General features: G+C 43.3%; 1 protein-coding gene across 1 annotated transcript in view; it reads right to left on the reverse strand.

Moving 5' to 3' along the window:
• Positions 1-18,787, reverse strand: part of pcmtd1 (protein-L-isoaspartate (D-aspartate) O-methyltransferase domain containing 1) — a 44,604-nt gene extending 25,817 nt beyond the window's left edge. The window contains exon 1 of the mRNA XM_034182857.1: positions 18,575-18,787. The gene's annotated coding sequence lies outside the window, so the exon portion shown is untranslated. The remainder of the gene's footprint in view (positions 1-18,574) is intronic.
• Between the last annotated feature and the right edge of the window lie 3,352 nt (positions 18,788-22,139).

Raw genomic sequence — 22,139 nt, forward strand, 5'->3', positions numbered from 1 at the left:
TGCGTAACGTTGACGTTCCACTGGTTGTTCAACGACCTCTCCCTCCTTCCCCGGAAGCATACATAAGCCCTCCAGAGCCGTACGGAGGCTGTGTGGAGACGTGCGCGGATTTTCTGATGCAGTGTTCGCTCGTCTTCGCACAGCGTCCCGTTATGTACGCGACCGATGCTAGTAAAGTAGCTTATGTCATAAACCTGCTTCGCAGTGAGGCACGCGCTTGGGCTACAGCGCTCTGGGAGCAGAATTCACGGCTCCTTCTGACATACGATGGGTTTGTGAGGGGGCTCAGAACCGTGTTCGATCACCCTAATAGAGGAGAAACCGCTTCAACCGTGCTACTGTCAATGAGACAGGGGCGCCGGAGCGCAGCTGTTTATGCAGTCGACTTCCGCATCGCGGCTGCGAGATCCGGCTGGAATAACGCTGCCCTCCACGCCGCCTTTGTAAACGGACTGTCTTTGGTTCTCAAGGAGCACCTGGTGGCTAAGGACGAACCGCGGGATTTAGACGGGCTTATCGATCTTGTCATACGGTTGGACAACCGGTTAGAAGAACGTCGGCGGGAACGAGACGAAGGGCGTGGCCGGGCACGCGCCGTCCCTCTCCCTTCCGGTTCCGACCGCGCTCCGACTTCCCCACGCTCCACGGCCCCTGCGCTCCGTGGGGCCACAGCTCCCCCTACTGACGAAGCTATGGACACGAGTAGGGCAACATTTAGGGCACCAGCTGCACAGAGGAGACGGGCCCATGGAGCTTGTTTTGTTTGTGGTGCACTAGAGCACCATGTGAGAGACTGCCCCGAGCGGTTACAACACCAACGCCCGCCCCTAGAGACTGGGCTAGGGGTGGGCTGAGACATTCACGTGGGACACACCCACATTGCTACACGACTCCCAGTCACGATCCTGTATGAGGATTTAACCCTGAAGGCCCCAGCACTGGTGGACACGGGCTCTGAGGGGAATCTGTTGGACTGCAGATGGGCCAGGGAGATAGGGCTCCCTCTGGTGGCGCTTACCTCCCCTGTGCAGGTTCGAGCACTAGATGGCTCCCTGCTCCCTCCGATCACACATAAGACACCATCTGTAACGCTGGTGGTGTCAGGAAACCACCGGGAGGTGATCGAGTTTTTTGTGACTCAGGCCACTTCCCGTGTGGTTTTAGGCTTTCCCTGGATGTTGAAGCACAATCCCCGGATTGATTGGCCGTCCGGGGTAGTGGTTCAGTGGAGCGAGACCTGCCATCAGGTGTGTCTAGGTTCCTCGGTTCCTCCCGGCTCCCAAGCTAAGGAGGAGGTCAGAGTCCCGCCCAATCTGGGGACGGTGCCGGTGGAGTACCACGACCTTGTCGACGTGTTCAGCAAGGATCTGGTGCTCACACTCCCCCCCCCACCGTCCGTACGATTGTGCCATCGATTTGGTTCCAGGCAGTGGGTTCCCGTCCAGTAGACTGTACAACCTCTCACGGCCTGAGCGCGAATCAATGGAGACCTACATCCGGGACTCGTTAGCTGCCGGGTTGATCCGAAATTCCACCTCCCCGATGGGCGCAGGTTTCTTTTTCGTGGGTAAAAAAGATGGCGGACTTCGTCCATGCATCGATTATAGGGGGCTGAACGAAATCACGGTTCGCAACCGATACCCGTTACCCCTGTTGGATTCGGTGTTCACGCCCCTGCATGGAGCCAAGATTTTTACCAAGCTTGATCTTAGAAACGCGTATCATCTGGTTCGGATCCGGAAGGGAGACGAGTGGAAGACAGCATTCAACACCCCCTTAGGTCACTTTGAGTACCTGGTCATGCCGTTCGGCCTCACAAACGCCCCCGCGACGTTCCAAGCCTTGGTTAACGACGTATTGCGGGACTTCCTGCACCGGTTCGTCTTCGTATATCTAGACGATATACTCATCTTTTCTCCGGATCCTGAGACTCATGTCCGGCATGTACGTCAGGTCCTGCAGCGGTTGTTAGAGAACCGGCTGTTTGTGAAGGGCGAGAAGTGTGAGTTCCACCGCACTTCTTTGTCCTTCCTGGGGTTCATCATCTCCTCCAAATCCGTCGCTCCTGATCCGGCCAAGGTTGCGGCGGTGAGAGACTGGCCCCAACCAACAAGCCGTAGGAAGTTGCAACAGTTCCTAGGCTTTGCTAATTTCTACAGGAGGTTCATTAAGGGCTACAGTCAGGTAGTTAGCCCCCTGACAGCCCTGACCTCACCAAAAGTTCCCTTCACCTGGTCGGATCGGTGCGATGCCGCGTTTAAGGAGTTGAAACGGCGCTTCTCGTCTGCACCCGTTCTGGTGCAGCCCGATCCTAGTCGCCAGTTAGTGGTTGAAGTGGACGCCTCGGACTCAGGGATAGGAGCCGTGCTGTCCCAGAGCGGGAAGACCGATAAGGTCCTTCACCCATGTGCCTATCTTTCCCGCAGGTTGACCCCAGCCGAACGGAACTATGACGTCGGCAATCGAGAGCTCCTTGCGGTGAAAGAGGCTCTTGAGGAGTGGAGACATCTGTTGGAGGGAACGTCCGTGCCATTCACGGTTTTCACTGACCACCGGAACCTGGAGTATATCAGGACCGCCAAGCGACTGAACCCCAGGCAAGCCCGCTGGTCACTGTTCTTCGGCCGTTTTGACTTCCGGATCACCTACCGTCCCGGGACCAAAAACCAAAGATCGGATGCCTTGTCCCGGGTACACGAAGATGAGGTCAAAACAGAGCCGTCGGATCCCCCGGAACCCATCATCCCGGAGTCCGCTATCGTGGCCGCCCTCACCTGGGACGTGGAGAAAACCGTCCGGGAGGCCCTGACACGAGACCCGGACCCCGGAACCGGACCAAAGAACAAACTCTACGTCCCACCGGAAGCCAGGGCTGCAGTTCTGGACTTCTGTCACGGTTCTAAGCTCTCCTGTCACCCTGGGGTGCGAAGAACCGTGGCAGTCGTCCGGCAGCGCTTCTGGTGGGCGTCCCTGGAGGCCGACGTCCGGAGTTACATCCAGGCCTGTACCACCTGTGCCAGGGGCAAGGCGGATCACCGTAAGACACCGGGATTGCTACAGCCGCTGCCCGTGCCTCATCGCCCCTGGTCCCACATCGGCCTGGATTTTGTCACGGGTCTCCCGCCGTCCCAGGGAAACACCGTCATCCTCACGATAGTGGACCGATTCTCCAAGGCGGCCCACTTCGTGGCCCTCCCGAAGCTCCCAACGGCCCAGGAGACAGCGGACCTCCTAGTCCACCACGTCGTCCGTCTGCATGTGATACCATCAGACATCGTCTCCGATCGCGGTCCCCAGTTCTCCTCGCAGGTTTGGAGGAGCTTTTGACGGGAACTGGGGGCCACGGTCAGTCTCTCGTCCGGGTACCACCCCCAGACCAACGGACAAGCAGAACGGGCAAACCAGGAGATGGAACAAACCTTGCGCTGTGTGACAGCCGCGCACCCGACGGCCTGGAGTACCCACCTGGCCTGGATCGAGTACGCGCACAACAGTCAAGTGTCGTCCGCCACCGGCCTCTCCCCCTTTGAGGTGTGTTTGGGGTATCAACCCCCGTTGTTTCCGGTGGTTGAGGGGGAGGTCGGTGTGCCCTCGGTCCAGGCCCACCTACGGAAGTGCCGTCGGGTGTGGCGTGCCGCCCGTTCTGCTTTGTTGAAGGCCCGGACGAGGGCGAAGAACCATGCAGACCGGCGGCGGGCCCCGGCTCCCACGTATCGTCCAGGGCAGGAGGTCTGGTTGTCCACCAAAGACATTCCCCTTCAAGTGGACTCCCCGAAACTGCAAGAACGATACATCGGCCCCTACAAAATACTCAAGGTCATCAATCCCGCCGCAGTGAGGCTCTGGCTTCCGGCCTCACTGCGGATTCACCCGGTATTCCATGTGTCAAGGATTAAACCCCATCACACCTCACCCCTCTGCACTCCGGGTCCGGCGCCACCTCCTGCCCGGATCATCGACGGAGAGCCGGCTTGGACCGTGCGCCGGCTCCTCGACGTCCGACGAATGGGCCGGGGTTTTCAGTATCTGGTGGACTGGGAGGGGTACGGCCCCGAAGAACGCTCCTGGGTGAAGAAGGGCTTCATCCTGGACCCGGCCCTCCTGGCCGACTTCTACCGTCGCCACCCTGACAAACCCGGTCGTGCGCCAGGAGGCGCCCGTTGAGGGGGGGGTCCTGTTGTGTGGGCCGCTGAAGAGGAGGTACTGCTGGCCCACCACCACTAGAGGGCGCCCTGCCTGGAGTGCGGGCTCCAGGCACCGGAGGGCGCTGCCGCCTTACAGGAGCAGCCAGGATGACAGCTGTCACCCATCACCGGAGACAGCTGATCCCAATCAATACGGAGGTATATCAGCAGGACGGCATCTCCACCTCATTTGCCGAGATATCGCCTTACCAAAGAGGTAACCATTTCAGCCTGCACATACGTGTGTCTTTACTTGTATTCTTGTTTGATTGTCTATAGGACAGCTGACTACTAGACAACATTTGGATAAGTACTCACCTTCCTACATTGTTGTTGACGAGAGGTGGAGGTGGACTCTCCACCCTCCGTGTTACTGGGTGCAGCCGCATCCACACCTGACTGTTTCTGTTTCTTGCCAGCAGTACCGGATCCGACGAGCGGAGGCAGTGGCCACCTGGGAATTCGGGACTTGGCGGCTCCAGTATTCCCGGGGTTCGGTGGCAGAGGAAATCGGGTTGGTTCCGGTTCGACTTGGACAGACGTCTCCTATCGTCGAGCCTGCCCACACGACACCGTTGTAATTGGACTCCATTTCGATATTGTAACCGGTTGTATTTGTTGTGCCTGTTTCACAACAGTAAAAGCAGTGTTATTCGACTCCTCCATTGTCCGTTCATTTGCGCCCCCTGTTGTGGGTCCGTGTTCCTACACTTTCACAACACAAGCCTTTCAAACCAGCCAGTAGATTGTGGGACTCAGAGGGTTAAAATTCAGTCAACGATATTCGGCCGAGGGCCAGCATGGTCCCACATGCAAACCACCCCCCACCCAACCCTATAAGTTTAATATCACCTTGTCATCTTGGTTCAATGATTACCTGCGTGACCTCAAGCATAAGGCAAGAGATCTAGAACGGAAATGGCGTCGTTCAAAATTAGAAGTATTCCACCTTGCGTGGCGTGATGCTATCTTTGACTATAAGCATGAATTATTGGCTACAAAGCGGACCTATTACTCTGATTTGATCAACAAAAAGAAGCATAACTCAAAGTTCTTGTTCGACACGGTGGCAACACTTATTCATGGACAACCACCTGTAGTTCACTCTCCTTTTACAGCACAAGATTTCCTGGATTACTATGAGAAGAAAATCGAAGACATTAGGTTAAACATATCCCAGCATGCCTTAACCCAGCCACTACACCCTGCTATTGAGGTGGGCTCCATTACTAAGGTATTACCTAGATTTACAGAATTTGATAGTATCTCACTAGGCATGCTGACGAAACTCGTAACGTCAACTGTGCTGGAAATTACACTCAACAAAAATATAAACGCAACACTTTTGGTTTTGCTCCCATTTTGTATGAGATGAACTCAAAGATCTAAAACCTTTTCCACATATACAATATCACCATTTCTCTCAAATATTGTTCACAAACCAGTCTAAATCTGTGACAGTGAGCACTTCTCCTTTGCTGAGATAATCCATCCCACCTCACAGGTGTGCCATATCAAGATGCTGATTAGACACCATGATTAGTGCACAAGTGTGCCTTAGACTGCCCACAATAAAAGGCCACTCTGAAAGATGCAGTTTTATCACACAGCACAATGCCACAGATGTCGCAAGATTTGAGGGAGCGTGCAATTGGCATGCTGACAGCAGGAATGTCAACCAGAGCTGTTGCTCGTGTATTGAATGTTCATTTCTCTACCATAAGCCGTCTCCAAAGGCGTTTCAGAGAATTTGGCACTACATCCAACCAGCCTCACAACCGCAGACCACGTGTAACCACACCAGCCCAGGACCTCCACATCCAGCATGTTCACCTCCAAGATCGTCTGAGACCAGCCACTCGGACAGCTGCTGAAACAATCGGTTTGCATAACCAAAGAATGTCTGCACAAACTGTCAGAAACCGTCTCAGGGAAGCTCATCTGCATGCTCGTCGTCCTCATCGGGGTCTCGACCTGACTCCAGTTCGTCGTCGTAACCGATTTGAGTGGGCAAATGCTCACATTCGCTGCCATTTGGCACGTTGGCGAGGTGTTCTCTTCACGGATGATGCGAAGGAGATGTGTTGCACTGCATGAGGCAAATGGTGGTCACACCAGATACTGACTGGTATCCCCCCCAATAAAACAAAACTGCACCTTTCAGAGTGGCCTTTTATTGTGGGCAGTCTAAGGCACACCTGTGCACTAATCATTGTGTCTAATCAGCATCTTGGTATGGCACACCTGTGAGGTGGGATGGATTATCTCAGCAAAGGAGAAGTGCTCTATCACAGATTTAGACTGGTTTGTGAACAATATTTGAGGGAAATGGTGATATTGTGTATGTGGAAAAAGGTTTAGATCTTTGAGCTCATCTCATACAAAATGGGAGCAAAACCAAAAGTGTTGCGTTTATATTTTTGTTGAGTATATTAATATTTCTTTAACTTCTGGATCTGTTCCAAAATGTTTCAAATGTGCAGTGATTAAACCATTACTTAAGAAACCTAATCGTGACCCTAGTGTATTGAAAAACTATCGGCCAATATCAAATCTATCATTTTGCTCTAAAATTCTAGAAAAAGTGGTGTCATGGCAGCTCATGGACTATCTTATTGAGAATAATCTCTTTGAGCCACTGCAGTCTGCTTTTAGAAAATATCATTCCACAGAGACAGCTCTCACTAAAGTGGTGAATGATCTTCTGCTTGCAATGGATTCGGACACCACTACGGTTCTGGTGCTGTTAGATCTCAGTGCTGCATTTGTTACCATGGATCATCATATTCTACTTGACAGGCTGGAAAATCATTTTGGGATTACTGGGAGTGCCGTTGCATGCCTGACGTCATACTTGACCAGTCATTCTCACTGTGTTTTGCACAGTAACACTACCTCTAACCTTAGTGACATGAAATTTGGGGATCCACAGGGGTCCGTCTTAGGCCCCCTGCTTTTCCCTACCTCGCTGACCTAATTAAAACTTACGTGCTGGCCCGGGCTTTGCGTTCTCAGGGTGCAGGACTACTTTATGTCCCTAGGGTGAATAAGAAGTCTGCGGGTCATAGAGCTTTCTCTTATTGTGCTCCTGTTCTGTGGAATGATCTCCCTCCATCAATAAACCAGTCAGATTCTGTGGAGATTTTCAAGTCCAGATTTAAGACACACTTATTTTCCTTTTTGTATGGCTAGCATACTGGAACTGATGAGCCATATAAAAATGTTTTCTTAATTTAACTTTTATATACGAGGGCTGTCAATAAAGTTACGGTCCTTTTTATTTTTTTCAAAAACTATATGGATTTCATTCATATGTTTTTACGTCAGACATGCTTGAACCCTCGTGCGCATGCGTGAGTTTTTCCACGCCTGTCGGTGACGTCATTCGCCTGTGAGCACTCCTTGTGGGAGGAGTCGTCCAGCCCCTCGTCGGAATTCCTTTGTCTGAGAAGTTGCTGAGAGACTGGCGCGTTGTTTGATCAAAATTTTTTCTAAACCTGTGAGACACATCGAAGTGGACACGGTTCGAAAAATTAAGATGGTTTTCAGTGAAAATTTTAACGGCTGATGAGAGATTTTGAGGTGATTCTGTCGCTTTAAGGACTTTTCACGGTGCGAGACGTCGCTCAGCGCTCTCAGGCAGCGTCATCAGCCTGTTCAAGCTGAAAACCTCCACATTTCAGGCTCTATTGATCCAGGACGTCGTGAGAGAACAGAGAAGTTTCAGAAGAAGTCGGTTTCAGCATTTTATCCGGATATTCCACTGTTAAAGGAGATTTTTTTAATGAAAGACGTGCGGACGGGTCCGCGCGTCGGGACGCAGCCGCCGCGACGCTCCGCCACAGGAAAAACACCTCTGTTGAAAGCCTTAAGGACAAGTTGGAACATGTCCTGCCTGTTAAACAATTTCTCATATACTCACTCCACTGAAAGCCATCAAAAGCCGCCTGGATTTTACAAATGGTTATCAACACGGAGGTGTTTTTCCTGTGCCGCCGCACCGCGTCGGCTGCGTCCCGACGCGCGGATCCGTCCGCACGTCTTTCATTAAAAAAATCTCCTTTAACAGTGGAATATCCGGATAAAATGCTGAAACCGACTTCTTCTGAAACTTCTCTGTTCTCTCACGACGTCCTGGATCAATAGAGCCTGAAATGTGGAGGTTTTCAGCTTGAACAGGCTGATGACGCTGCCTGAGAGCGCTGAGCGACGTCTCGCACCGTGAAAAGTCCTTAAAGCGACAGAATCACGTCAAAATCTCTCATCAGCTGTTAAAATTTTCACTGAAAACCAGCTTAATTTTTCGAACCGTGTCCACTTCGATGTGTCTCACAGGTTTAGAAAAAATTTTGATCAAACAACGCGCCAGTCTCTCAGCAACTTCTCAGACAAAGGAATTCCGACGAGGGGCTGGACGACTCCTCCCACAAGGAGTGCTCACAGGCGAATGACGTCACCGACAGGCGTGGAAAAACTCACGCATGCGCACGAGGGTTCAAGCATGTCTGACGTAAAAACATATGAATGAAATCCATATAGTTTTTGAAAAAAATAAAAAGGACCGTTACTTTATTGACAGCCCTCGTATAGCTAAAGTGAGATGTGAAGTAATGTCTTTTTTTCCCTTTTTTTTTTCTTAAACCAATGTCTAAGTGAGAGAATAACTGAATCTGTTACAGTCCCTCTATTTTCAAAGCGCATAAGTAGTTTGACAAACTAATATAGAGATTATTGTTAATACTAGTCACCACTTTTACAGCCACTTTTTCTTAGACAAATCAGGCAATAAATACACAAAGATTTTCAAGTCCTTAAACATGTTGGACTTCATTTATACTCTATCAAGCATAATAAATGCAAACATTAACAGTCCTCTATGGTAAATGTGTTTAGAGTAGGTAGTTCTCAAAATGAGTGAGGAAAGCCACCAAGACACCAAGAAAATGGATCAAATCTAGGTTTGAGCCGCCCATTTGCTTTACGCCAAAATGTAGCTGAAATTTGACATCTTGTTTTTAAGAGAACCCTCTGTGCCAGTCCCAAATCCCAATGTGGATCTGCACTAGATCTGTTGTGGAAACCCTGAAAAACTGGGGGCAGTTGAAAGTTAACAAAAAAAATTTCTGTGTCATCAAATATCTACAACTATATCAGAAAAAACCAGAACAGTTTCTGAGAAAGCCCATGGTCAACTATGCACGTAAATTTCCACTTTTATACAAAAGTATTGAGGGGGAGGGGGGTTGTAATAGCGCTATGTTGTATTAAGTGGTCCTGTCTTCCATTTTTCATAGATATCCAGTAATATGGACACATTTCAGGAATATGTTATCTAGGGATTATAGCTTCATAATTAAAATCTTGCACATATCAAATACTTATCAATAAGAGAGCTAACTATTAAAAAGTAATAAAAACAAAAGCATTATTGACCTTTAAAAATATGTTTTTTGAACCATCTCATGGCTTTATAATAAAATGTGGATTAATTCCTTAGTCATTCATTATCTCTTTTGTTGTCTTTGTGGAATCATAGATTGAGCCATGAAGAGCAAAATCAGATTTATATTAAAACACAAAGATGTGTTATTTTCCATCAAGTCCTTTTGTGTTTTAATTCATTAGAATTGACAAAAAGAAAAAAGTGCTTAACACTTACACACAGTATTGTCAGAGCAAATGTGTGAAACTTTCTGTCAATTTAGGTTATTACACATTGCGGATATTTTGCATTTCAATAAACGTCACGTGCAGCAAATATATCACAGAGTGGTTTTTAAGGACAGAGCAAATCTCTGAAGATTTTCCTGCTCACCATGGGGTATTATTGGATTAACCAGTGTATTTTGTGCAATATATGACTCTGGTGCCACCCTCAGGCCACAGATATGTTTTTTTTTTTTTTTTTTTTTTAATGACATTGCAGTTGTAAGGGTCTTTATTTGGATGCACGACTGACACTGTGCAGGAATGAGAGACCCAGGTCAGAACAAGTTAAAAATCTCAGACATTTCTGCTGCTCCAACTAATTTTTCAGTCCTTGACATTGGCTGCAACGTGCATCTCTATAAATTCCCTGCACCCCTTCACTTTTCATGCCATTTTATCTTCTGATATGTAAAAATAATCACAGCAGCTTCACAGTGCTGCGTTTGCAGCACTTTATTCTATTTGCTTCAAATGTATTTGCACACTATTTCTTACTTAAAATAAATAAATAAATGTAAATAAATAAATACAAAGTGGAAACCTAAAAAGAACTCAGTGGACTCTTTGAACTGAGTTTTCAATCAAAGCTCTTCATTTTTTGAAGGCATTCTGTCTTCATCTGAATTTTTCTTTCAAATTCATCTGGTGCAGCATAGGGTATGAGAAAACAAACTGCACTGTTGGTGCACTTGTGGTCAAAGGATAAACTAAAACATGTTGACAAATGCACATACACTTAAGATCAAGTCAGAACTCTAACGAGTCGCATTTGAGAGGAATTTTGTCTCATCTGAAAAGGGATCAGGCAACAAATAGGAGAAAGAAATTGATAAACAAAGCTTGCAGCGGAAGCACAAGATAAACATCAGACACTAAAATGTAACTGATCTGCATTCAACTTCTGCTCACTAATCATGAATGAAATGATTTTATAAGACATCTGATCATATTATATAGCGGGTGACATTAAAATTTTTGTCATCATGTTTATTATTATACATATATAGGGAGAATGTTAAGATTCTGTGTGGGGAAAACTGTTTTCAGTGCAAGATAAAGAGATTAAAAACATCTTAACAGCTACAGCAATATTCTGGAACACACACATCCACCAACTGTCAGCAGTCCACTGATCCAGACCTGGAGTGCAACCAAACTACATTCCTGCACTATCAGTAAAAATTGTTTTTGGAGTAATTGCATATTTTCTACACCATTTTGTTTTGTTATTATCATTACTGTTATTACCTCCGGCAAAAAGTTGGAGGAGGTTGTGTTTTTGCCCCTGTTGTTTGTTTGTCTGTTTGTGAACAGCCTGGAACCCACAATTTTTCATATACTATTATGAAATTTTACAGAAGATTCATATCCTGATAGGCAAAAACTGATTAAATTTTCAAGGTCATAGGTCAAAGTCAGGAAAAATCTTGGAAAATCCCTATCTTTAACATTGAACAAATTTTTAAAAATTCATAACTGCCAAAAATGATCAAATTTATTTCATATTTGAGCGCGTTATATAGCATGGTATTGGCTGTGTGTATTTGTCCAGGTAAAAATGGAGTTGTGTCAGGAAGGGCATCCAGCGTAAAACTTGTGCCAAATACCAATGCGGATCTGGCTGTATCCGCTGTGGCGACCCGGAACAAACAGTAACAGCCAAATGGACAACAACAACATGTAGAATGGTATCCTTTATTAACTGACAAAGTTTGATCCAGATTACAGATTTTGTGGTCTTTTAAATTTAACATGGAAAACCCCATTTAATGTATATTTTACATTATATCTTAATTAAACATGCCCCAATCACTCTCATAATTGAAACTGAGGTGCAGACTGGCACTCACTATCACCTGACAAAGTTTGATCCAGATCTGATCCGGAGTGGGGCTTTTGTGGACATTTAAATTTAATATTGAAAAGCCCATTTGGTGTATATTTTACACTGTATCACAATCAAAAGTGCCTAATTCACTCTTATTTTTCTGTTATGGATTTACCTACACCACCAAAATTAGATGGAGGTTCCAATTTTATGCCTGTTTGTCTATCTTCCAGTTATCAGTTGTAAACCAAGTGCCAAAAAGGTGAGGTGATGGTGTAGTGGTTAAGCGTTGAGACCAGAGGATCCATGGTTCAAATCCCAGCCTGATTGGAAAATCACTAATGACCCTTGGGCAAGGTCCTTAATCCCCTAGTTGCTCCCGGTGTGTAGTGGGCGCCTTGAATGGCAACACCGACATCTGGGTGAATGTGAGGCATTATTGTAAAGCACTATGAGCGACTGATGCAGATGGAAAAGCGCTATATAAATGCAGTCCATTTACCATGAAGCAATGACATATTGTGCATAGCAAGGATAACCAATGTTCTGTGAAAGTTATCTGAAAAAATCAAAAACTCCCACTGAAAATGACTGATGCCAAGTCCATAAATGTTGCATCTGTACATGTGTACAATCTTCAAAAAAAAAAAAAAAGAGAGAAAATAAATAAATAATCCAACCTTCTAACCATGAGAACATATGACGCCTGTTGTACTGCAACAGATGGGGAACTCTTCAGCCTTATCAGAGTGTTCTCTGAGTGTTCTGTTGTTTGAAATTTTTTTATTCAGTGTTTCCTGAAAGCAAAAATCTCAATCACACAGCCTTTGACAAAATTACTCATACATATACTCAACAAAAATATAAACGCAACACTTTTGGTTTTGCTCCCATTTTGTGTGAGATGAACTCAAAGATCTAAAACTTTTTCCACATACACAATATCACCATTTCCCTCAAATATTGTTCACAAACCAGTCTAAATCTGTGATAGTGAGCACTTCTCCTTTGCTGAGATAATCCAACCCACCTCACAGGTGTGCCATACCAAGATGCTGATTAGACACCATGATTAGTGCACAGGTGTGCCTTAGACTGCCCACAATAAAAGGCCACTCTGAAAGGTGCAGTTTTGTTTTATTGGGGGGGATACCAGTCAGTATCTGGTGTGACCACCATTTGCCTCATGCAGTGCAACACATCTCCTTCGCATCATCCGTGAAGAGAACACCTCTCCAACGTGTCAAATGCCAGCGAATGTGAGCATTTGCCCACTCAAGTCGGTTACGACGACAAACTGGAGTCAGGTCGAAACCCCGATGAGGACGACGAGCATGCAGATGAGCTTCCCTGAGACGGTTTCTGACAGTTTGTGCAGAAATTCTTTGGTTATGCAAACCGATTGTTTCAGCAGCTGTCCGAGTGGCTGGTCTCAGACGATCTTGGAGGTGAACATGCTGGATGTGGAGGTCCTGGGCTGGTGTGGTTACACGTGGTCTGCAGTTGTGAGGCTGGTTGGATGTACTGCCAAATTCTCTGAAACACCTTTGGAGATGGCTTATGGTAGAGAAATGAACATTCAATACACGAGCAACAGCTCTGGTTGACATTCCTGCTGTCAGCATGCCAATTGCACGCTCCCTCAAATCTTGCAACATCTGTGGCATTGTGCTGTGTGATAAAACTGCACCTTTCAGAGTGGCCTTTTATTGTGGACAGTCTAAGGCACACCTGTGCACTAATCATGGTGTCTAATCAGCATCCTGATATGGCACACCTGTGAGGTGGGATGGATTATCTCAGCAAAGGAGAAGTGCTCACTATCACAGATTTAGACTGGTTTGTGAACAATATTTGAGGGAAATGGTGATATTGTGTATGTGGAAAAAGTTTTAGATCTTTGAGTTCATCTCATACAAAATGGGAGCAAAACCAAAAGTGTTGCGTTTATATTTTTGTTGAGTGTAATTAATCCTGTGTGGATTATAAAAAAAAAAAAAAGACTTCTCACATTTTCTAAACAAATAAACTAGTCGTCCTTTATGAGTATCATTGTGCCACAAGCAACATATGCTCTAGAATTTTCTTAAAATGAACATGAGATGTCAGCTATATATTTCCAGAAGGCTATAGTTTTCCAGAAGGTGGTTGATGTGGCAACGCGCTGCATCAGCAAATGCTCCCTTCTATGAAAGTCCTGCTCTGTTCCACTTCACCGTGAAGCTGTCAATGGTGGTTTAACAGAAAATAAATAAATAAGTAAATAAAAAGTTGCAGTTTCTCCAGTCGCAGTCACACATGCCTATAATTCCTTCAAAGTCACTCAGTGTTTTCAGAACCGCCTTCTCCAGATAAATTTACCATACAGTTTGCATTTAGTAACCGATGTAAATGAAGTACAAGACATGTTCAGTGACTTTGCAATGTTTCAGTATGCATCTACTGACTCATCTAAAGAAAGGCACTTCACACAAGTAAGGGCTAACCTTACTAACCCCCAGAGCAACAGTGGTAATGAAAAACTCCGTCTGAGGATGAAACCTCAAGCAGACCAGACACAAAGGGGTGACCCTCTGCTTGGACCATGGTACAGACATAAATTACAGAACAATTCACAAAACGAATATACAGGAAATGCTGTTGGTGCACAGGACAGGAGGGTCTCCAGCACAAATGCAACTCCCATTTCTGGATGGAGCTGCACCTTAAACAGAGAGAAAAAAAACAGAATCAGGGATCAGAAAGACAAGAAATACAGAATAATTTGCCAGCATTAAACAAGAAAAACATAAAATACTAAGGTGATCGCCGGCTACTAGCCCTAAGCTTCACTAAAAGACCCAGAATTTAGGTAAAGTTGAGGCTGTTGCCCACGCTCCATTTCTTAATAAAATGAATTAAAAGAATAAAAAGCGTAAAACAAAACTATACCAGTATGGTAGCCATACAAAAGGGATAATAAGTGTGTCTTAAGTCTGGACTTGAAAGTCTCCACAGAATCTGATTGTTTTATTGATGCAGGGAGATCATTCCAGAGACCAGGGGCACGATAAGAGAAAGCTCTGTGACCCGCAGACTTTTTATTCACCCTAGGGACACAAAGTAGTCCTGCACCCTGAGAACACAAAGCCCGGGCTAGTACATATGGTTTAATTAGGTCAGCTATGTAGGGAGGTGCCAGTCCGTGAACAATTTTAGACTAGCAGCAGAACCTTAAAATCTGATCTCACTGGGACAGGAAGCCAGTGAAGGGATGCCAAAATGGGTGTAAAGTGGTCGAACTTTCTGCTTCGTGTCAAAAGTCTGGCTGCAGCATTTTGAACCTATTGGAGAGCCCTAATGCTAGACTGCGGTAAACCAGAAAATAGAACATTGCAATAGTCCAATCTAGAAGAGATAAATGCATGGATCAGAGTCTCAGCATCAGCCATAGACAGGATGGGATAAATCTTCACTATATTTTGGAGGTGGAAGAAAGCAGTGCTCGTAATATTTCTAATGTGGACGTCAAAGGACAATGTAGGATCAAAAATTACCACAAGGTTCCTCACTTTGTCAGTGTGATGTATGACACAGGAGCCTAGGTTAAGTATTAGCTGGTCAAATTGATGCTGATGTCTCATTGGACCAAGAACCATCATTTCAGTCTTATCAGAGTTTAAAAGTAGGAGGTTTCTAGACATCCAACTTCTCACTGATGCAAGGCAATCTTCTAAGGATTTTATGTGAACGAGATTACCAGCAGTTATTGGCATGTATAACTGAGTATCATCAGCATAACAGTGAAAGGTAATCCCAAAACACTGCAATATGTGCCCAAGGGGTGCTATATAAAGAGAGAAAAGCAGGGGGCCTAAGATGGACCCCTGTGGAACCCCAAATTTCATGTCACTAAGGTTAGAGGTAGTGTTACTGTACAAAACACAGTGAGAACGACTGGTCAAGTATGATGTCAGCCATGCAAGGGCACTCCCAGTAATCCCAAAATGATTTTCCAGCCTATCAAGTAGTATATCATGATCCACGGTATCAAATGCAGCACTGAGATCTAACAGCACCAGAACCGTAGTGGTGTCTGAGTCCATTGTAAACAGAAGATCATTCACCACTTTAGTGAGAGCCGTCTCTGTGGAACGATATTTTCTAAAAGCAGACTGCAGTGGCTCAAAGAGATTATTCTCAGTAAGACAGTCCATGAGCTGCCATGACACCACTTTTTCTAGAATTTTAGAGTAAAATGATAGATTTGATATTGGCCGATAGTTTTTCAGTACACTAGGGTCACGATTAGGTTTCTTGTTTTTGTTGATCAAATCAGAGTAATAGGTCCGCTTCGTTGCCAGTAATGGATGCTTATAGTCTAAGATAGCATCACGCCACGCAAGGTGGAATACTTCTAATTTTGAACGGTGCCATTTTCCGTTCTAGACCTCTTGCCTTATGCTTGAGGTCACGCAGGTAATCACTGAAGGTCTTCTCACCTGTCAGTCAGGTAGCGCTTTTTTTATATATATAAAAACCTTCATTGCCATCCTCAGAAATAGACTGGGCATATATGCACTGGGGGGAACAAATAAACAACTGCAAAGTGTGAGTATTTTTTTAACTCGCTGTGCATGTACTGCTCTATTTTTAGCTTCTGTATTAGTCGCACTAACACAGCCAGTGGATATGTACATAATTTGAAAGAAAAGCAAACCACAAATATGTTTGTAAAAGTCACCAAGGATGCGCTGCTGGTTGTTATGTCTCCAACACGCTATGAGACACAGAGAGACAACGCAAACTCAGAGCTGCAGCAGAAGCAGCGGACTAACTGTTTGCCACATCCAGCGCTGATATAAAGAAAATACAGGGACGAGATTACCGGCACATGTATCAAACATCTCAAACTGGTACTTTGATAACAGCATGATCCAGTATAGACCCCTAATTTACCCTACAGCAGGGATGTCCAAGTTCGGTCCTCGACATCTACCTTCCTGACACTCTTAGTTGTCTCCCTGTTCCAACACACCTGAATCCAATGAAAGGCTCATTTAAAGCCTGCTAACAAGTCTTTCATTTTTGCTTAGACAATCAGCATTTGTGGAAAACGCAAAATTCAATATTATCATTACGATTATTAGTTATAAACCACAGCACATACTGTAGCTATATTAGACATGTTGCATTTGTGAGTTCATTGAACTCAAAACTTATGCATTACTCTTTTTCCATGGATTCCAAAATAAATATGTGTGCAAATAACAATCAGCTTTAAATAATATATTCTCCATCTGTATAGTGTATGAGGCAATGAAAGTGTGACTGAACTCGGGGAAAAACTAGCAATCAGTCAATAGAAAACATCTGATTAAGAGAGGCTAAAATCAAACTAAATGAAAAATGTATGGCCGTAGAATGTGGAGATCTTTTATTTCCTTGGTAACATGTGACCTCCGCTCACTTTTAATCCCAATCACAATAATCTGTATACTTAGTTTGCTTATTACAACGGAGTTTTAGGGCCACACTGAATTTCGTTTGTTTTTTTTTTGGACTTCGAGAATAAAGTCGTAATTTACGAGAATAAAGTCATAATTTTACGAGAATAAAGTCGTAATATTACAAGAAAAAGTTGAAATATTATGTCTTTATTCTCATAAAATTACAAATTTATTCTCGTAAAATTACGACTTTATTCTCGAAGTCTAAAAAAAAGAAATTCAATGTGGCCCTAAAATGCCGTCAAAGCTTATTTACTTATGGCCTCTGAAAAATGAAGGATTGGGTGTAAAAATAGCTATAATTCCTTATATGGTTCATGCAACATTTTTTATCAAAGCCCTTGAATTAAAGCTGAAAATCTACACTACAAGTAGACCTTGATTGCTTCATTTCAAATCTACTGGGGCGGTTTACACAGGCAAAATTACAAAACTGTGTCACTATCCAAACATTTACAGAACTGACTTTCGAGGATCTGTTGGCTAAAGTGCCGCAGGTAAAAAAAAAATGCAAGGTTGCAAAAAAATAGTGTTTTTGATTACGACTGCTGTTGACACAGATGTTTCTCCATGCGCACAAATGACACCTGATGAGGCCAATCAGAGCACGAGTTGATCACGTGACGCCGTTGCCACACAGAGAGCAACATTTCGACCAATCAGCAGCTTCTTCGCAGTGCGTGTGACGACAGGAGCAAAACAACAGCGCTTTCATAAAACGTTGTCCAGCGTTAATAATTGTGACTGTTTTCATAATCCGCACCGCCCACACCTCTACCAAATAATAATAATCATAAAAACATTGACAAAAATGGTAATTCCTGACTTTAAAATCACAAGGCGACAAATACTGCGCGTCCGTCCATCAGCTTTTGTTCTCTCAGCTGCAGTGCGATTAACCTCAACCTTTATTAAAAACCTGCTAAACAGGTTTGTTAAACGGCGGATGAAATATCAGACCAGCGTCTTTATCTAAAGTGAGAAAAGGAAAAAAATGAATAACGATTTCATGAAGCCTGGTGTCTGACGATAGCGCGAACCGACGCTGTGTCAAAAATAAAATAAGATTTAAATTGGCATGAGCAGGTAACTTTAAAAATGTGTGAATGCCCCAAACGTTACGGTCGCAATGCGTGTCCATCCAGATATCAACGTTTAAAAGTGGTTTGTTGTGAAGCTAATGTTAGCTTATAGCGGGCCTGAGTGCGCCATCATTAAAACACATAGCAGCAGGTTAGCAAAAGTCCACTTTGTCTCCCGTCGTTACACACACACAACAAAACAACTAGACCACCGCAACTACTTACAACAAACCAACTCACACCACCGACCCCACAAAAATAAAATAAAAAATAATCACTCACAATGCCGTGTGTCGCATTAACACTCACTCCTGGATGCGTCACTCAGTGACAAACATTTTTAGCTGTCTGTAGCTTCTTCTCAAAGCTTTTCGTCAAACTTAATCCCGCTAAGCTTGCTGTACTGTTCGCAGAAAAGGTAAAAATACTAAAGACGAGTCGGCGTGAGGAACAGCAACAAAGAACAGCTGAGAGAGGATGTAAACACATGTCACGTGATGTCCAAACCAATACAGCCTATGACGTCACAAAATTATCTATCTATCTATCTATCTATCTATCTATCTATCTATCTATCTATCTATCTATCTATCTATCTATCTATCTATCTATCTATCTATCTATCCAGTGAAGGAAAAGGAAGTAAACTCTTAGGTGGAGTTGCCTTAACTCATACTAATAACAATAACAATAATTGGTAATTAATTTATTAGAGTGATTAAAAAACTGTACAATAATACATAAAAAGCACGCATCATGCATGAGTAGGGATTTAAAAAGTTGTCCAAAGATAAAAATTGTCAGAAATATAATTGTCAGAAATATAAAACTTATCATATATATATATATATATATATATATATATATATATATATATATATATATATATATATATATATATATATAGAATTTTAAATTATCAGAATCATAAAAATTGTCATAAGTGACTTTAAATTAAATATGTAATAATAATAATAATAATAATAATAATAATAATAATTAGAAATACTTATGTCTATTATAAAATAGGTACAATTTATGTTTAGATTTAAAACTTAAATTTGGACATTTTTATTTAGTGTTTGACCCATTTTTGAAAAAACACATTTTTACAGAAACACTAGTGTGCTTAGGAAATGCATACTTCAAAAGTTTAAACTCAAAAATAATGTGTACTATGCAGCTTATATATGATAGAAAAAGTCAGCCTTAAAGGTTATTGACTTTGCAAAAATGCATGATTCAAACAACTATTTTATTATCTATCTATCTATCTATCTATCTATCTATCTATCTATCTATCTATCTATCTATCTATCTATCTATCTATCTATCTATCTATCTATCTATCTATCTATCTATCTATCTATCTATCTATCTATCTATCTATCTATCTATCTATCTATCTATCTATCTATCTATCTATCTATCTATCTATCTATCCATCCATCCTTGATGGTCACTGGCAGTAGTTACACAGTGGAGAGGAAACACAAAAAGGAAAAGTTCAGGAATAATACAGTTGTCCTGCTGTGAAAAGCTTTCCCACTATTGGAGTCTTTTAAAAAGCAAATATGAATTTGGAAAGATCCCACAGAGCTCAACCCACCTTGTAACCTCACAGAGCTCCCCACAGACACGCAGCCTAAATTTAGCCTGCAGCTGGTTTGCAGTGAAGATTGGGAATGGCTCAGCAGGTTCCTTAAGGAAGCAGCAGCACTCATCTTGGGTCATCTTTCTCTAAACTGGTTTTGTTGAAGAGGATCTGATCCTTTCTTCTGTAGGAGGGAACTTTATGCAAACCCACATTTTCATTTCATAAAGATTGTTAAAATGTCGTAACTGTGCAACCAGGACTCATTACAGCTCTCTCATCAAGAGAGCACAACAGAGGATATACTTTCTGCCAAAAACAATGATGGTGAATTTCTACGCTGCCATCACTGAGTCCATCATCTCCTCCTCTATCACCGTCTGGTACACTACTGCTAAGGACAGGAGTAGACTGCAGTATATCATCCACGCAGCAGAGAAGATTATCGACCGAAGTCTGCCATCCCTACAGGACATGTACACCTTGAGGGCCCTGGGCCGAGCAAGGAAGATAGTGGGTGATCCCTCTCACACAGTTCACAAATGTTTTGTCACCCTCCCCTCTAGCAGGCGGCTGAGGTCCATCAGGACCAAAACCTCAAGACACAAACAGCTTCTTTCCATCCGCAGCTAGACTAAGACAGAAGTGTTTTTTTCTTTTCTTTTCTTATTGTTTATGCACCAATAACGGCAGATCAAATTCCTTGTGTGTGCGAACTTACTTGGCAAAAGCTCAATTCTGATTCTGATTTATCCTGAAGGCATCCCAGGCTCCAGGTGGTTTAAAGCTGTTACTTTAGACCAGACTAGACATCTATTAGCAGGTCAAGCATAGGATTAATGAAATCAGTGAGTCAGTAGCTGTGTTTACATCAACAGTAATATTCCCATCTTAACCTGATTAAGACCTTTTTCTAAAGGCTGTTTCCACTGCCATTAATCAGAGTAATCAATCATAAACAGAGTAAGCAATAATCTGATTAAGACATGGAGTATTCAAGTCTTAGTCTGATTACTGAAGTGCATCACAGACATATAAACACCATCAGACTTTGACGTTTTATGGGAGTTTTAACAGCATAATTTGCAAGACATAAATCACAGGAATATTCCTCAAACAACTTTTTTAAATGCCATAATAGAAATACAACTTTATTCAGAATAAAGTCAATAATCAGATTTGTGCTGTTCATGTAAACACAGTCACTGAGTGGGTCCACAAAATATGTGTAAGCAAATAGTATTCAGCTCTGACATTTTGGGCTGTGATTAAAAAAAGATGAGGACAAGTGAGCCTGCTATTTTGGATCGCAAACATACGAAATAAAATAGGAATTATTGTTATTATTATTATTATTATTATTATTATTATTATTATTATTATTATTATTATTATTATCATCATCATCATCATTATTATCATTATTGTCATCATCATTATTATTATTATATCAATGAGTGATTTCATTTTTTTTTCCTCTGCTTGATCTGGAAATACATAAGTGTTTCATAACAAGTTATTTTGTTTGATTTGTGTAAAGCCAAAGTGTTGAGATATTGAACAAAAATGAGAAAACTGGATTGACATCCTCTAGGTGTAGTGCTGATTTCATTATTTATTTATTCGTTTGTTTGTTTATATTTGCCAGGACTTGTATTTACTTGAGTGTGCAGTGAAGTCGAAAAGTATTCTCATGTAATGTGTCACAGTGAAGACGCTCTGCGTGGGTACCTGCTCTTCTCTCTGGAGGATGTCTCCTCTCTCTTACAAATGAATAATTTGTTTACTTCCTTGCAACTTTGTGGCTTGATTGCGCAACTTTGAGCTGCAGAGTCAGACCTGCAAGCGTGCACACAGACTGCAGACGTTATGTTTTTTTATTACTTTATTTAGAAAAAAAGATCTCTGGATAGATAACAAATACAGACAGATGAACTTTTATAATTCCTGACCAACTTGGACCAAATTGGAGATCAGTCTGATTGTGATCTCGTCTCACCTGTAGGTGGGCTGAAGGTAACTGGAGTAGCACTCATTAAAGTGTGTAGACCTCTGAAGAGCCAAAAGTCACAGATATGTGACCCTGATCCGATTCATCAGATCTGGAGCTCTAATCTTGATCCAGAAAAAACTGCATTCAGGGGCAGCTGGTCATGTGACAACACAGTCCATTTTTTATTTTTTATTATTCATTTTTAAAGCTACAGTATGCATACTTTAGGGGTGATTGAGCAGAAATGGAATGTAGCATTT

Source organism: Thalassophryne amazonica, chromosome 12 (assembly GCF_902500255.1).
Source record: "Thalassophryne amazonica chromosome 12, fThaAma1.1, whole genome shotgun sequence".
Lineage (NCBI taxonomy): Eukaryota > Metazoa > Chordata > Actinopteri > Batrachoidiformes > Batrachoididae > Thalassophryne > Thalassophryne amazonica.